The following is a 10,658-nucleotide window of genomic DNA, read 5'->3' on the forward strand; positions in this document are numbered from 1 at the left end:
CATAAATAAACTTGTTTTGACATGTCGGATTCGTCATAGGACTTATTCGACCATCCGGACCCGACACATACAACGCGTTAAGATGGCATAAAACCATTTTAACAAGTCGTAACGAGTTAAAATACCTTTAGATACTTTCCAATCAGAATGTAAGGTTTAACAAACCGTATTATATGAGATCCCTTGCATGTTTGGTTATAAACCACATTCTATCCAATCTTCCGTTTAAGCCACGACGTACACTAACAATATGATCATCCTATATATTAGGAAGCACTTGAATTTTGCTAGCACTATTAAGCAAGTCATCATCAATCAAGTGAGTACATAGTCCCCACGCTTACGTTTTTCAAATGTTTTGCGGTGATTCATATGTGCCTACTAGTACTTTTTTCAAGTTTACAAAAAATATGGTTTATATATAAAACTATATGCTTTTCTATAATATGTAAAACTTGGTGGTGCGTTATCCATAACATGAGTACGTTCATTAACTTTGGCCAAGCTGATTGGTAGTATGTTATGGTACCATAGGATTGAGAATCATGTTTCCAAATTTCCCAGGGTTTGTGGGGAAGTTTGGGGAACGTCAGAAACTGTGAAACACAACTGATAAACCCTTTGGTGGTTTGTCAGACGAGTCAACACATGCTTAAATGTATTCACTACACGACCACACTTGTTTACGCAAAGATGATTGGTTTATACAAAACATGGACGATTGGTTTATACAAAACAAGGACGATTGGTTTATACAAAACAAAGACGACTGCTTAGACAAAGTCACAAATGGCTTTCAATTAAATATATATAATCCATACAAATATATATAAATCATACAAAATTTTCTTTTAAACCATACACTTGGTCAAGATTCATGGCTACAAGGTTTTCTTAATCATACCAACTTTCAAAGTTGGTTAAACATATTGCGATACCATACACGATTGGTTACACGGTTTTCACTCATCGACTATCGTAGTCGGACGAGGTATTGCAATGCAAATTCATAGCCACGAATTTGACTACAAAACCTATGTTACTAACCAACCTTATTGTTGATGAGATTCCAGGATCCGGTAGGTTTGACGGAGTTTTGGCCCCGATAGAACCGATTCGGTGGAATATTATTGATAAGAAAGGAGTAGAAGCATCGAACAGGTAAATTTAAACTGGTTTCTATTCTATGTTTGAAGTTACAGAACCGCGAAACTAACTGGACAGAGTTTCCCCGCTGGGAACCAAAACCTGTCTAAATGAAGAGACCTCATCCCTATTTATAGGCATAGCCCATTCACACATACCTGTTAGGACAAATGGGACTATATCAGCGGATGCACCATAGGCACAGATGGACTCTCTCTCGGACGGATGTGCCCCATTCGTGCGAATCGGCCACACTGAGCTAATAGCCCGTCGTGCGAGCCCCCCACCGGGGGCCCCCTCCGCACGAATGTGACATTTACATTACAAAACCAGTCCGTTTTCACACTATTCTATACAATATTCAACACATACTACTTGCTTTTGAACGAACTCCATTTTTCTTCGTTTCTTCGGAAATCAAATCTGATATGATGTTCTTCTAGTATATTATCAGATTTCTTATCATCCTCTTATCGAATCTGATCTGTAGTACTCTGGCTCAATACCATATTTCAGATGTGAAGTGCTCTGGTTTATTACCAAAATTTTGGTCTTCCCGAATGCAATTTGTATCAGAATTTTAATCGTTCTCTTTCGGAATCAGTTCGGCACCAAAATTCTGATCATTCTCTTCCTGAATCTGATATGATGTTTTTCTTCCCAAATCTGATTTGAACATTTTCTTTAAAAATCTGATCCCGTATCATATTCCCGAATCTGGTTTACGTCAGAATTTTGATATTTCTTTTCTCGAATCAGATCTGCACCAGAATTCTGATTTCTGTCTTTTTGAATCGGATCTCTCTTCTCAACTGATGTGTCACACCCCCAAAAATCCACCTGCGGAGTATCACCGCTTGGGAGCGTGACTGACCAGGATCAAGCCACCAATCATATAGAACAATGTATATAGTAAAAGTAATCGCAATTAAATCAAACCATATCCATATGAAAGGTGTTCCAAAACATAAGTAAGTTATCATTGTTTAGCGGAAGCGTATAAATAAAACCCAACATAAATAAGTATGTAATGTCATAAAGTGTTTAGCAAACAATCACGATCCAAGCCCACAACGACCAGCTCCTCCCTGTGCAAGCTCCATGTGCCTAACGACCTGCAAGGCATGTAACAGAGGATCAACAACTAGTTGAGCGAGTTCACAGTAAGAAAATGCGTAATAGTAAGTTCGTGTGTAACAGGTGGCTCTACTGGGCCGATAGTACGTTCTATTGGTGGGGGCTTCCCATGTTGTATATCCACTAGACTATTCGTAACCATAAGTGTTCTACATATCCCGAGAACAGTAACACGTACAAGTTTACGTAGGTTTTACGTAAGTAATCCTTCACAACCGAGGATAGGGGTACGCGGGGGTTTACGTAGGTTTTACGTAAGTGCCTGACACAACCGAGGCAGTAGTGAGTATAAGTTCACGTAGGTTTTACGTGAGTGTCCTTCGCAACCTGAGGACAATGAATAACATATGTATACGTAGGTTTTACGTATGCGTCCTGCACAACCGAGGACGATGGTATGGTAGTCTAGTAACAGTGAATGTACGAATCTAGTCAACCTCATTCCTTCAATCCCATTCCCAAGCCCTTGGGAAACCCATGCCTTAGTAAGGGTGTGAACTCACCTTGATTTGCTCGGTATGCTAAGTAAGTGCTCATAGTTAATCAATCACGTCCTAAATACGCACGTATGCATAATCAGTTTATATCCAAATTGTTCACGTATAGGCATAATCACAGAAGTACTAGCATGTATCCGTTATCACATAAGTCATGCACATCCCTTAACAGCAGTTAAATAACCCAGTTAATTCCAACAGTATTAAAATAAGTTTACTGTGCAGGTTATCTAAATTGGCGAATCACAGGTTGGCGAAACACACTTTGGCGAAACATGTTTTGGCGAAACACCATTTGTTTCGTCGTCGCCCCTTTGACGAAACAAAACCCTGTTTCGTCAATTGCCCTTGGCGAAATTAAAAATCCAGATTCGTCAAACTCATCACAACAACAAAATACTATCCTAATTAATTCGGTTAACACACATATACTAGTGGCCGATAAAATAACCAATACCCTTATTAGGGCCGCCCAAACCCCACCAATCAAACATTACACACATGACCCCTCCCTTTGCAACCTACTAATCTTTGATCTTGATCCTAACCAACAGACATGTTGCCAGCCGCCAATTCCACATGCCACATTCATATAACCAAGCTAATGGGTCTGACACATTTGACTTTACCATGCAACAATTAAATCCCAAATTGTAAAGCCTTTCACTTGATGATTTTACAACAATATTGAGTGTAACAAAATGATTGGGCCGATTCTATGGCCAATACCTTTCCTTGGCCGTCCACTACTACCAATCACATAGCTCATCAACATTGCTTCTATCATTATATATATATATATATATATATATATATATATATTTTATAATATTCTCACATCAATGTCTGACAATATTTACTATGAACATTTCGTGATTGGACCATAATATGCAAACACATGAATTATCAAATCACTAATACACATCATCATTCAAATCGGCAGTAGACCATGCCCAACCATCGACCACCGATTTGACCCACTATCACTTATAGTGAACCGACCATTAATGGCATTTGACCTAATATAAGTGACAGCTCCCTGCTATTGGACCGATTATAAAGGTGGGTCAGTTCACAATAACCTAGCCGACAAACTCAATATAATCGACACACTGTTGATCAGAACTTTATCAATTTACACATTCCTATGAGCAATCACATGGCTACTGATCACATGCATTTATGATATAAAATTCGGTCCACTAGCAAACATAAAAATAGCATCCATACGTTTAATAACTTATCTCACTTTATATAAAGCTTTGACTATTATGACAATATATTCAGGAGGTGCACATGAGTTTATAAGATAGAACTACAAGTTCACATGCGGCAGGCAATACTATCGACACATATGATTACCAAACTTCCTTTCATTAAATAACACAATCATCAAGACATCACAATTATATCAGTACTAACCGAGATTTTGATTTGATTCAGACGATTGAATGGGATGTTGCGTCCGTGGGGAGGGGCGTATCCTTGCCGTCGCTAGTTTTGTAGAAGAATAGGGTTTTATAATTTTTATAACCATTTCCCCTAATCTAATATATATATATATATATATATTCTCATAAAAGTGTGGGCCGTAACTGGGCCTCGATGAATTTGACGGGTCGGCAAAACAGAACTCCTTTTCGTCGAGTAGACTTATGGCGAAACATATTTTGTTTCGTCGGGTTGTTCCACGCTTAAGTAATTAGGTTCATGTTATCAGACTCTACACGCATTTAACATATAACAACTCAACATTCATTTCAACTTATAATTCAACGTACAATTACGAGTCAAACACATCAAAAACTAAACAGTTAACGAGTAATAAGTGCGAGAGTGAAACGTCGGAAACTCGAGTTGTCACATTCTCCCCAACTTGAAGGAAATTTCGTCCCGAAATTTAGTATGCGGTTACTGAGGAAGCTAGGTGAGTTGTATCGTTTACTGGTTTTCTTGGGGTGTCACATCATCCCCCCGTTGATTTGGAATTTCGTCCCGAAATTCCGCAGTAGTAGCTTCAGCCTCAGCAGTAGTTGCATTGGTTTCGAATAACTAGGGGTACTTTTCTTTCATTTGGTCTTCGCGTTCCCAGGTGTACTCTGGGCCACGTCGGGAGTTCCAACGAACTCGAACAAGAGGGATTCTCTTGCTTTTGAGGACCTTAACATCCCGGTCCGTGATTTCAACTGGCTCCTCGACGAACTGCAACCGCTCGTCAATAGTGAGTTCCTTAAAAGGAACTATAAGGGTCTCATCTGATAGGCACTTCTTCAGATTCGACACGTGGAAAACATTGTGAACTGCACCGAGTTCAGCTGGTAGGTTTAGCTTGTATGCCACTTTGCCAATCTTCTCAATGATCTCAAACGGTCCGACGTATCGCGGATTTAGTTTGCCTCGCTTGCCAAAGCGAACCACACCCTTCCAGGGTGAGACTTTTAATAAAACTCGGTCCCCGACCTGAAATTCCAATGGTTTTCTACGCTTATCCGCGTAGGCTTTCTGACGGTCGCGTGCTGCCACCATGCGTTGTCGTATTTGTGCAATCTTTTCCGTGGCGTCCACTACAATCTCTGGACCCGTGATCTGACTATCCCCCACCTCTGCCCAACAGAGAGGTGACCGGCATTTACGTCCGTACAATGCCTCGAATGGAGCGGCTTGTATGTTGGTGTGATAACTGTTATTATAAGAAAACTCCACCAAAGGGAGATGCTTTTCCCAGCCGTTGCCGAAATCAATAACACATGCCCGAAGTATGTCTTCAAGAGTCTGGATCGTTCGCTCAGACTGCCCATCCGTCTGAGGATGATACGCTGTGCTCATGTCTAACCGTGAGCCGAAAGATTTGTGCATCGCTTGCCATAGCTCTGACGTGAATCGTGCATCCCGATCCGAAATAATAGAGGTTGGCACTCCGTGCCTCGAAACAACTTCTTTCAAGTAGACGTCTGCTAAGGTAGAGAACTTATCTGTTTCCTTAATAGCCAGGAAATGTGCAGACTTGGTGAGTCGATCCACAATCACCCATATAGTGTCATTCCCACGCTGGGATCTGGGTAGGCCTGTAACGAAATCCATGGAAATTTCTTCCCATTTCCATTGCGGTATCTTGGGTTGCTGAAGTAGGCCCGCTGGTTTCTGATACTCCACTTTGACTTTTGCACAAGTCAAACACTTGCCGACGTAAGTAGCGATGTGGGCTTTCATGCTAGGCCACCAATATGTTGTTTTGAGATTGTGGTACATTTTATCCGACCCTGGATGTACCGAGTAGCGAGACTTGTGCGCTTCATCCATCACAAGTTCGCGTAGACCGCCATAAAGTGGGACCCAAATACGTCCTGTTACATAGTAGGCGCCGTCTTCCTTCTGTTCTAATCGTTGCCTTGAGCCGCGTAAGGCTTCAGCTTTTACGTTTTCGGGTTTCAATGCTTCCACCTGAGCATCTCGTATTTGTGCAGGAAGACTGGACTGAATAGTGAGCTGCAAGGCTCGTACGCGTCTAGGTAGAGTGTCTTTCCGACTGAGAGCGTCAGCCACAACATTGGCTTTGCCTGGATGGTATTTGATGGCGCATTCGTAATCATTAAGTAACTCGACCCACCGTCATTGACGCATGTTCAATTCCTTCTGCTTGAAGATATGCTCGAGACTCCTGTGATCGGTGTAAATAGTGCACTTGGTACCGTATAGGTAGTGTCGCCATATCTTGAGCACAAAAACAACAGCTCCCAGCTCTAAATTGTGCGTCGTGTAGTTCCGTTCGTGAACCTTGAGTTGACGAGAAGCGTAAGCAATAACTTTATCCCGCTGCATCAATACACAACCAAGCCCCTGTATCGATGCGTCACAATAGACCACAAAATCATCCGTGCCCTCTGGCAGTGAGAGAATAGGTGCGCTGCATAGCCTATCCTTTAAGTACTGAAAAGCGGTTTCCTGGGAATCTCCCCAACAGTAGGTGACACCTTTCTGTGTCAGTAGTGTAAGCGGCTGTGCGATCTTGGAAAAGTCTTTGATGAATCGTCTGTAGTACCCCGCTAAACCCAAGAATTGGCGTATTTCCGTTGGTGTACGCGGTGCAGGCCAGTTCCTGATCGAATCTACCTTGGATGGATCGACATGAATCCCATCCCTGTTCACCACATGGCCTAAGAAGTGGACTTCACGAAGCCAGAAGTCGCACTTTGAAAACTTGGCGTACAGTTGTTCCTTCCGAAGAAGTTCCAAGATAAGACGTAAGTGCTGCTTGTGTTCCTCCTGACTCTTGGAGTAGATCAGAATGTCGTCGATGAAGACAATGACGAACTTGTCTAGATAAGGTTTGCACACCCTGTTCATAAGATCCATGAAGACTGCAGGCGCGTTCGTAAGCCCGAATGGCATAACTAGAAACTCGTAGTGGCCCTAGCGAGTTCTGAATGCTGTCTTGGAGACGTCCTCATCCCGGACTCTCAGCTGATGGTAACCGGACCTTAGATCAACCTTGGAGTAGTAACTCGACCCTTGCAACTGGTCGAATAAGTCGTCAATACGAGGAAGAGGATAACGGTTCTTCACTGTGACCTTGTTCAGTTCGCGGTAATCGATGCACATCCTGAAAGTGCCATCCTTCTTTTTCACGAATAATACTGGAGCTCCCCAAGGCGAAGAGCTTGGACGAATGAAGCCCTTATCCAAGAGCTCTTGTAGTTGCTTAGACAGTTCTTCCAGTTCAGTTGGAGCTAAACGATACGGTGCGCGGGCTATTGGTGCTGCTCCTGGAGCTAGTTCAACTTGAAACTCGACCTGGCGATGAGGCGGTAGACCAGGTAAATCTTCAGGAAACATTTGAGGAAATTCGCATACAACTGGAATATCCTCTACCCTTTTCTCTTTCGATGCTGCATCAGTAACTAGTGCCAAAATGGCAGTATGCCCCTTTCGTAAACATTTCTGAGCCTTCAAGAAAGAGATAATGCCAACCACTGCACCACTCTTGTCGCCTTGAACTTCAAGAGGTTCCTTTCCTGTACGAGGAATACGAATGATCTTCTCTTTATATAGGATCTCCGCCTGCTGCTTGGATAACCAATCCATGCCGATGACGATGTCGAAAGTACCCAGAATTATTGGAATAAGATCAATCGAGAAGGTCTGACCCGCTAGAACGATGTTACAACCCTTGACTACATGCGTGGCTTCTACACTTTTACCATTTGCTAGTTCTACTACATGTTTGGTGCTTAGGGGTGTTGGTGTACGTTTTAACAATTTACTCATTTTCAAAGACATATAACTCGTATCCGCACCCGAATCAAACAAAACAGTAACATAAATGTCGTCAAGAAGAAACTTACCCATAACGACGTTGGGATCATTTCTGGCATCACCCTGCCCCAACACAAATGCACGACCCCTTGCTTCATTGCCGTTGTTCCCACCGTTGTTGTTGTTGCCATTTCCCTGATTGTTGTTATTGTTGTTGTTCTGGTTCCTGTTTAGCTGAGGACAGTGCCTTTTGAAGTGCCCTTCTGCGCCACAATGAAAACACCCCTTGTTGCCCTGTTGCTGATTCTGCTGCGCTTGTGGCTGCTGCTGATTCTGGTTCGCAGGCCGAGGGCTTCTACAATCTTTGGCCTCATGACCCATCTTGAGGCATCTTTGACAGCGACCCTTGTTACACTGGCCACTGTGGTGTCTGTTGCAGTTGTTACACTTTGGGAGGTTCCCTCGATATCCGCCCTGCCTGTGACTGCCTGAAGAGTGCTGACTGGGACTCTGGTAACTGTCAGTCTTTCGCTGCTGAACCTGTGACTGAACTGAAGCTGATCCCTTGCTAGAATCCCCATCCCATTTTCTCTTATTGTCACTGGGAGTAGCAAGTGTAGTAGCAGTGGTGGCGGTAGCAGTAGCGCTGATACGTTTAGGCAGTCTGTTCTGATCCACTGCCTGATCTGTGATACGATGAGCGAGGCGCTGAATAGCCTGAATGTTGTCAAGATTGGCCGATGTTACGTGGCTCTGGATTTCTGGCGCCAAACCCTTGAGATATAACTCAATGCGCTTGATTGGAGGGTCCACCATAGTTGGGCACAGCACAGCCAACTCGTTCGACCGTTTAGTGTAAGCTTCGATTTCTGACCCAGTCATTTTCAAGTGATAAAACTCATCCTCCAGCTTGTGGATGTCTTCCCGAGTGCAGTATTCACGTTTAATCAGTTCCTTGAAGTCATTCCAAGGGGTGGCGTTAGCAGCTGCCAACCCTAAGATCTGCACTTGCGCGTTCCACCAAGTTAACGCGATCCCTTCCAAAGTACCAGTGGCATACTTGACCCTGCGAGCCTCAGGGCATTCACACATCTCGAACACAGACTCGAGCTTTTCGAACTAGTGGAGCAGTCCAACCGCTCCTTCAGTGCCACTAAATGTGCTAGGACGACAATCCATAAAGTTCTTGAATGTGCAGACGGGCTGCTGAGCGTGTTGACCTATTGTGTACGAATAGGACAAGGTTAAACACAAGAGTTAATGTAGGATCTAAAGATCCTAGTGTGAGTCTAAACTGCAGGGTATACTACCTGCTTGAGCAGCTGCAAGTGCCGCAGCAACTTGTTCATTAACGAAAGCCGTCAACTGGGCTTGTGTCATGTTAATTCGTCCGGCCATTGATCTTCACATCAAAGGCAACATAAGTGAGAAAGGCTCGCGAATAGTGCGATGGCAGAAGAGTGTAAGCACATAAGTGTTCTCATGCAATAGCAAGTAATGAGCAGTGTAATCTAAGCATACTACGAGCAAAGTTCTATGTATTTCTAGCATGTAGGCAATAAACATAAACCTTATTACCTAGTATGTTGAGTCTTGCACGTGGAGCGAAGCGTCGTTGTGGATCGTTGAGAGCACTGTTTTGATTATAGTCTGGTTTTAATAAAAACGTTTTCCCCATATTAAAACCAAGTTCTCTATAACCAATGGCTCTGATACCAATCTGTCACACCCCCAAAAATCCACCTGCGGAGTATCACCGCTTGGGAGCGTGACTGACCAGGATCAAGCCACCAATCATATAGAACAATGTATATAGTAAAAGTAATCGCAATTAAATCAAACCATATCCATATGAAAGGTGTTCCAAAACATAAGTAAGTTATCATTGTTTAGCGGAAGCGTATAAATAAAACCCAACATAAATAAGTATGTAATGTCATAAAGTGTTTAGCAAACAATCACGATCCAAGCCCACAACGACCAGCTCCTCCCTGTGCAAGCTCCATGTGCCTAACGACCTGCAAGGCATGTAACAGAGGATCAACAACTAGTTGAGCGAGTTCACAGTAAGAAAATGCGTAATAGTAAGTTCGTGTGTAACAGGTGGCTCTACTGGGCCGATAGTACGTTCTATTGGTGGGGGCTTCCCATGTTGTATATCCACTAGACTATTCGTAACCATAAGTGTTCTACATATCCCGAGAACAGTAACACGTACAAGTTTACGTAGGTTTTACGTAAGTAATCCTTCACAACCGAGGATAGGGGTACGCGGGGGTTTACGTAGGTTTTACGTAAGTGCCTGACACAACCGATGCAGTAGTGAGTATAAGTTCACGTAGGTTTTACGTGAGTGTCCTTCGCAACCTGAGGACAATGAATAACATATTTATACATAGGTTTTACGTATGCGTCCTGCACAACCGAGGACGATGGTATGGTAGTCTAGTAACAGTGAATGTACGAATCTAGTCAACCTCATTCCTTCAATCCCATTCCCAAGCCCTTGGGAATCCCATGCCTTAGTAAGGGTGTGAACTCACATTGATTTGCTCGGTATGCTAAGTAAGTGCTCACAGTTAATCAATCACGTCCTAAATACGCACGTATGCATAATCAGTTTAT

This window comes from Helianthus annuus, chromosome 4, assembly GCF_002127325.2.
Source record: "Helianthus annuus cultivar XRQ/B chromosome 4, HanXRQr2.0-SUNRISE, whole genome shotgun sequence".
Lineage (NCBI taxonomy): Eukaryota > Viridiplantae > Streptophyta > Magnoliopsida > Asterales > Asteraceae > Helianthus > Helianthus annuus.